This window comes from Lepus europaeus, chromosome 14 (assembly GCF_033115175.1).
Source record: "Lepus europaeus isolate LE1 chromosome 14, mLepTim1.pri, whole genome shotgun sequence".
Taxonomy (NCBI): Eukaryota; Metazoa; Chordata; class Mammalia; order Lagomorpha; family Leporidae; genus Lepus; species Lepus europaeus.
This window is the reverse complement of record NC_084840.1, coordinates 71604563-71612653: the sequence shown is the minus strand read 5'-3', so window position 1 is coordinate 71612653 and position 8091 is coordinate 71604563.

The following is an 8091-nucleotide window of genomic DNA, read 5'->3' as shown; positions in this document are numbered from 1 at the left end:
AAATTATTCATAAGGTTATGTTTATTGGATATGATTGTCTCATTTTATCATTAAACATGAATGAATGTGGGAAATGTAAATGCTCTTCTATTCTTTAATGACAGGGTAGATCTGAAACAGGCCTATACCTATCAAGTCAAGACCCCTGAATTCAACACCCATTGGCCAGAATGATTTCCATGAGTAGTAAATATCAATCACCAGATTTTTCTAGCGCTTTACATAAATTTCACTAATACTGAGCAAGGGCATAAATACTAATTATCTGTATTTCAATACTGATGTGTCTGTTACAATATGTTTCCATCTTTTAGTAAGTCCCGATTTTCTATTTTAATAGGGCACATAGGCCTAAAGGAAACATCCAGAACAAATGGAGCATACATATACATGTAGTCGTCTTCAAACTATTTAAAATATCAAGCCACATGATATCCCAACAATTAAAGTAAAATGATATTAATTGGACCCACTAGCATAATCTTGAATTATACTATTTACTCCCCTTTTCAATTTGGGGATTTGTAAGTTTACTTGTATTTATTAGCTTTAAAATAGATGAATATGATTGTTGAAATAATATTAGAAAAAATGCTGTAATATATAAATAATAACAGTTGGTTTATTGAAGAATAAACTTAACAGTTTTTAAAATTTTTGCATCTGGTCTACTGGCATTAGAGATCATTTTTGTAAGCCTTACAATATCTGTTAAAAATGTACAATTGCTTCAAAAACTGGCAGAAAGTTGATATGTTCACCAGTGAGATTTTGTATTGGAAAATTATTCCATGTGCAAATATGTAGGTTGTTTATTATTCACAATGAACCATGTAATTGGGTTATATTTATTATTGTTATTATGTGAACTTCAATAAACTTTAACCTGTGATAATCAACACAAAAAAGTTTAGGAAGGATGTTTTGAAAAGAAAGAAGAGGGAGAAGATTGGAAATTTAGCTTACTGTATATTCTAAATCTGGCTGGAAGACCAGCTTTTGAGCAAGCTGTTATTTTCCACATGGGAGTAGCATTGCTACAGTAAAATGCCAGATTTCATCCATCATAATGTCATGGCTCATATTAAAATGTCTTCAGGGACCAAAGGGAGGGATGGGCAAAAGACATCAAATCAATTTTCAGGCAATTGCTATGGTTTTCAGAAACTAAGCCCTATGTGATAGTGTTATGGCTGCACAAAGGGAGGTTATAAATAAGGTCCATACATCAAGGAGGAAGTAATTTAGAAAAAGAAAGCTGATTTGACTTTTGTGTGAGTCTGAACATATGGTTAGGACCCAGCTGGGTTACCACTCTGTACATTTGTACAAGAGAAAAGAACCAATCAATACTCTGGAGAAATGAACCCAAAGCCAAACTCTCCAACCTCACAGCTCCAAAACTACTTTATTCCCCTTGATCAGTTGAGAAGAACTCAGAATTATTGTGCATGTGTTTAAGTTAGCATTTAATCACAGGAAATCTAGTCAAGCATCATTATTTTGTAATCGTGTTGGCCTAGAACTAACCTATGGAATAGTCTTTTCTGCACTGAATGTGGAACAGGAATTGGCCCAGTTAAAAGACTTGCAAGGCAAATAGTTTCTTTTACTTGACTGAGTGTTTTGGTTAAATTTATAAAAAGGTAAAGTGCCACCCCCTGTATATGCCAGTGTTGCTTCCACTCTGTTCACAGTCTATCTTCCAAGAACTGAATCATCACTAAACATGTAAAAACTAAAAAGAGATGATTGGAGAAAAATCTAATGGAATTTCTGTACATTACTACAACTGGAAAAAAGAAGTTAATGGGACATGATTATCTTCAGCAGAATAAAAGTTAAAATCTAAGTAGTTGTGATATTCCTCTTTTATTTATTTGAAAGCCAGAGTTAGAGAGAGAGAGAGAGAGAGAGAGAGAGAGAGAGAGAGAGAATCTTCCTGCCTCGAGCCAGCAGCTTTCTCTGGGCTTCCCACGTGGATACTTGGGTGACTCCACTGCTTTGAATGCAGGTGCAACAGGTGGCAGCTTTACCCAGTATGCCACAGTGCAGGTCCATTTTTCTCTTCTATAAAGAGAAGCTCTATCTTCCTTACAAACTGTAAAATCACAATCAAATGATACATGCCAAAATATTTCTGATAATACAAGTCTTAGGTAATTTTCTCATGTAATTAGGAGAAATATAGCTTGTAAAGCGCTGATTTTCAAGTCTCTATTCCTTAAATCATCATGTGTTGGACAAAGCTGTGCTTCAGTTTCCTGTTCATCCAAATGAGTCGGTTCACATACCTACCATATCTGAAGTGGGATGCTTTGGTGATGCAGTAGAGGATGCACAACACCACCTGTAGCTATGCAGGATACAGTAATTAAATACGTGCTTTTTAGAAACTGCACCAGGTGCTGGGGCGATTAATAAGGAACCTAATTTGGCAGAATAACAAAACTACAAAGATTTTAAAAATGAACTACATCAAAATTTTATGATAAGCATCTCAGCTGGATATTAAACTGTGCTGGAGAGAAAAGGAAAAATTTTTTTAATTTGACTTTTTGGTTATGCTTTGTTCAGATCCAGAATTGGGAGTCATCGGGGCAGACATTCAGCCTAGTGGTTAGAACACCTGTGCCCCACACCTCACACCTGAGGCCAGCTTCCTGCCACTGGAGATCCCGGAAGGCAGACCAGTGATGGCTCAAGTAATTGGGTTCCTGATATGTGTATAGAAGGCCTGGACTGAGTTCTCAGCTCTTAACTTGGGCCACAGACCAGATGTAGCCATTGCAGGTATTTGGGGAGTAAAACAGTGAATGGGAGATTTTTCTCTCTCAAAATAAATAAATTAATTAAAATGTTTTAAAAAGCTCTCTCCTTAAAAAGAATTAGGAATAAAAGACACAGATAAAAAATCAGTCACAAAAGTCCAAATAGTTTTTGAGCCAATCTAGATGTCTAGATTAATTGAGTATATATACCAGGTTCAGTTAATCACCAAAAAATGAATGTTTGATGCAACATAAAAATTAGTTTTTACTATATTTAATTATGTAGTGAACTGTGATTTGATTTTCAGTTTTAGTAAATCAATGTAATTTACTTTTAGTCTTGTGCTCCAGAAAAGATTCATTCATAATGCATTTACTATATGTGTTTTTATTAGTAATACAATACACTGAGTTATAACTACGCTTAAGCCTAGTTACTGATATGTGATTAGAGGGATGGTGAAGAATGGAGCTATTTCATAAGAAACTCTAATCACACCAGAAGTCAGTCAGTTATGGATATGACTATTGGTTTATAATTTTATCAGAATACCCAATCCAAGTTTACTGTCAGCAGTGGAAAACATGTAGATTGCTAAAGTTACTATAATTTTATATATTACTTTCTGTGTTAATTTTAAAATAGTGACATAAACATCAAGACCATAACCATGGTAGGCTAGTGTTTTGAAGGTGGTTTTCAAAAGTGATGAAACCTCATGTAGATTGAAAACCTTATTCCTACTTTAAGTTATAGCATTATTTTGGTTTTAAAAATTAGGATACAACATAAATATATATATTTATATTAATATATATTTTATATTAAATGATATTAATATATATTATATTTCATATAATATGATTCACTCATTTGGCAAACAGTCCCTGTTTCCTGTGTGAGATATTATATAATTGCTGAGACAATCAATAAGAATGATTCTTATTACTATAGTTTAAATACATTGACTAAAACAACTATTTAACATGCAAAACTCAGTTAAAGCTAAAAACACTACAAGTTTGTGACTATAAGTATTGTCCTCTCTCCTTTATAGATGGGTAAATAAGCCATTGGGAACTTAAAGGATTCCACCCAATGTTACAAAGTAGTAAGTTGCGGGGAGGGGCATGAACTGTGGAGTAGTAGGTAAAGCCCCTCCCAGCAGTGCCGGCATCCCATATGGCCACTGGTTCGAGTCCTGCCTGCTCCACTTCCTATCCAGTTCTCTTGCTATGACCTGGGAAAGCAATAGAAAATGGCGCAGGTCCTTGGGCCCCTGAACCAGCATGGGAAGACCCAGAGGAAGCTCCTGGTTCCTGGCTTCGGATTGGCACAGCTGGGGCTGTTGAGGCCAATTGGCGAATGAACCAGCAGATGTAAAACCTCTCTCTCTCTCTCTATTTGCCTCTCCTCTTTGTGTAACTCTGACTTTCAAATAAATAAATAAATCTTTAAAAAAAAAGTAGTAAGTAGAAAATTGAATCTAGGTGGGTTTTTTGTTTAAAAGACCTGGCTGGCCCAGTTCTCAAACAGCCATGTATAATGAGATAAAAACAATATATAATACAAATTGTAGCATCTTGGAAGACACAGAAGAAAAAAATCACACTGAACATGGGTCATGAACTTTCAAGGAAGTTTCTTTTCTACTGCCAATGACAAATCTTTGAGAAAACCTCACAAATCTTTTTTTCTACATTTTTTTTCTGATACAGGGAACTCTTTCTTCCATCTCTTCATCATTGAGAATATCACTTAGAGGTTGATTCAAATCTTTTTTTTAAAAAAAAACTTTTATTTAATGAATATAAATTTCCAAAGTATAGCTTATGGGTTACAATGGCTTCCCCCCTCCCATAACTTCCCTCCCGCCCACAACCCTCCCCTTTCCCGCTCCCTTTCCCCTTCCATTCATGTAAAGATTCATTTTCAATTCTCTTTATATACAGAAGATCAGTTTAGTATATATTAGGTAAAGATTTCAACATTTTGCCCATATAGCAACATAAAGTGAAAAAACTACCATTGGATTACTAATTATAGCATTAAATAGCAATGTACAGCACATTAAAGACAGAGATCCTACATAATTTTTTTTTCAAATTAATTAATTTTCTATGCCATTTCCTTTTTAACACCAGGTTGTTTTTTTTCATTTCCAATTCTCTTTATATACAGAAGATCAATTCAGTATATAATTAGTAAAGACCTCATCAGTTTGTGCCCACACAGAAACACAAAGTATAAAAATACTGTTTCAGTACTAGTTATAGCATCACTTCGCTTTAGACGACACATTAGGGACAGATCCCACATGGGGTGTAAGTACACAGTGACTCCTGTTGCTGATTTAACAATTGATTCAAATCTTTTAAAAGCTTCCCTGTAGGGTAAATGTAATTCCTGGCATAAAAATTATCCTCCTGCTGTAGTCTCATTTCAAACTCAAAACTCTGCACTATCTTCACCCTCATCAAAGAGCCTGGAAAAGACACCCACTTGGGGATTTAAAGTTGCGACCTCCAAATGACACCAGGATAAGGTTTGCAGCTTGTGAATTGTTTTATTAAGCATGTGTTCCATTGATGAGAAAAACGGCCTTTAGAATCCAAATCACTGAACTGGTAATTAAAACCAAAAAGAAACTATGACAACTGCTCAAATCAGGGAATGATTCTTTGATATATTGGACTACCTGATATATATGGACTATTCTTTGATATATTAAATTAAAGATAGGTAGGTGAGTTATATATTTTAATGATTTAGAATGACAGAAATTAGCTAAATGGCTACTAAGGCAGAGAACTGGAGTTAGAATTTTTTTTTTAAATTTTGGCTTCATTGTTTACTAGCAATGTGATCTTAACAAACTGCTTAGCCATTGTACACCTCAAATTTCTGCATTTGTTATTGTGAGAGTTAAATGACATAATACACATTAACCCAATATGTATATAACCCTGAAAATGGGAGAAGAAAATATTTAGCTAGGAAGTAACAAATTAATTTAAAAGTTTTAATATCTAGACTTACCCAGATGTACATAATTAAAATGGGTGCTCAGGAGGCTAGGGATCAAGAAATATTCTATGGGAGACAGAGGAGTGAAGAAGATGGATTCAAGTTGCCAGGTGGGGTTACAGGAAATTGAAAACCAAATAATATTCTCCTCTGAAAGCGCTGTTCTTATTTTCTTTTTGTTTTGTTTCTTCTGTACTTTTGTCTTTCCTGGGATTTACTTTTATATTTTTGTCTTGTGTCTTATCTCCTTCTCTTCCTCCTCCTCCTTCCCCTTCTTATTCTTCTTCGTGTGTGTGTGTGTGTGTGTTTTTCCATTCCTTCTTTATCTTCTTTTCCATTCTTTGTATTGCCTCTTCTTGACTATTCCTTCCCATCACTTTATTATATTCTTTGATCATCGTTCTTTGGTTTTCTTTGTCACTCTTCTTATTTTCTTAGTCCTGTCTAAGCCCTGCTCTTCATTTTTGTTTTTCTTTAATAATTTTCTTCATCTATTTTTAAAACTTTTCCATGTATTCAAAATTTAATCAACCATACAAAATACTCTCCTTGTCTGGGGTAGGGACATTCTTCTATCTAAAAAAAAAAATTGAAGTATTAATTGTGTGTTGACATTTGCCTATCCCTTTATTTACTTGTATCACAAGATTTTCTTTCCCTCTCAGACACTGGAACAAGAGAACAAAAAAGTGACAAATCATTAACCTTTACATTTGAGAAACTTACATCAAGCAATAAAAAAGGTAAGGGTTGAAATATATCTCCTTTGAGTTATCAAGCAGAAGCTCTGTGCTGGGGGAAGAAGAGTAATCACTAGAAAAGATGCAAGAATATTGGAAGCTAGTGTAAGTAATAGAGGCAATTCTATTGTCTTTAGGGTATAGGAGGAGTCTGAGGAAGTTGCTAGACAACCCTTGAAACACACAGATTCAATAGTATAAGAGATTAGAGTTGCTTTCTATTTGGAAATTTAAGTGGCAACCTCTTTTATGATCTATATACCTCAATATTATCATAGCTGATGGTTGAGAATGAATCACTAATTTGATACAAAACACACACACGCACACAAAGACCTTGAGGAGCTTTATCTTACCAGAGCAGTAATGACAAGCTGCTAAAGATTTGTGTCCAAGAAAGATAAGGAAGAGAAGAGAAACAGAATTCACCAGAAGGTCACATGTCCAAATGTGTGGATGTCTGTAGAGTCTGAACAGAGGCTGTCACAGAGTAGGCTGTCCACACAGTGGGCATGGCAGGATTTTCCAATCTTGAAAACTGTGGACAATGGTGCTAGACTGTAATGGAACAACCATGCATCTCAGTGAAAGCTGGTGTGGAACGCATTAAAGACAAACAGTGATGCACGCCTCATGAATGTTCTCTCACTGCATAAATCTGAGATTGGAATTCATGCCAGAGAGAAAAACAGACACAGAGATGAAATCTCACTGAATTTGCCGGAAGATGCCTGGGAGTGTCTTGATGTTTACATTGTTTATCCATTCAACATGGATTTTAGAATCAGAGAGACCTACTTTCAAATTCCCGTTCTACACCTCACTGTCTATGATCTTGGATTAGTCACTTTTCTTCAAGCTCTACTTGCCCTCTTTGTAAACTAGGGACAACGCATGTCAGTTATGTGAAGTAGCAGTGAAGCTGCCATTGGGGTTGCCCCATCGCATGTCAGAATGCCTAGCTCTGCTTCAGAATCCAGTTTCTAGCTAGATCACACTTGGTAGTTGAACCCCTGCCATCCATTGGAGACCTAGATTATGTTTGACAGCTCAAGTCCTGGCTATTGCAGCCAATTGGTGAGATAATCAGTAAATGGGAGATCTCTCTCTCTCTCTCTCTCTCTCTCTCTCTCTCTGCCTTTCAAATAACATAAAATAATTCTAGATAAAAATAAATTAGGGACAAGAACATGTAGCTTTCATGATGCACTGGGGAAAAAGCACAGCAGTTTACAAATTTTAGGCACTCAATAAATGTCAATCCTTTTTAATAACATTGCTGTAAAATTGTGTAATTTGCTGTTTTTCTGATTGACAAAATCAAATCATGATACTAATATATTTGGTAAATATTTACCAAATATTATCACAGTGTTCATATGATTCAGTTTCAGTGATTACATAATCTTCCATAACTTTCTCTATTTCAGAAAGCAGAATACATTAAAAATTAATAATAATTCCATACCAAACATACCAACATATATATTATTCTATGCTTAGGAAATATTTACATCACAAAAATCTATAGTGATAGGGCCAGTGTTGGCCC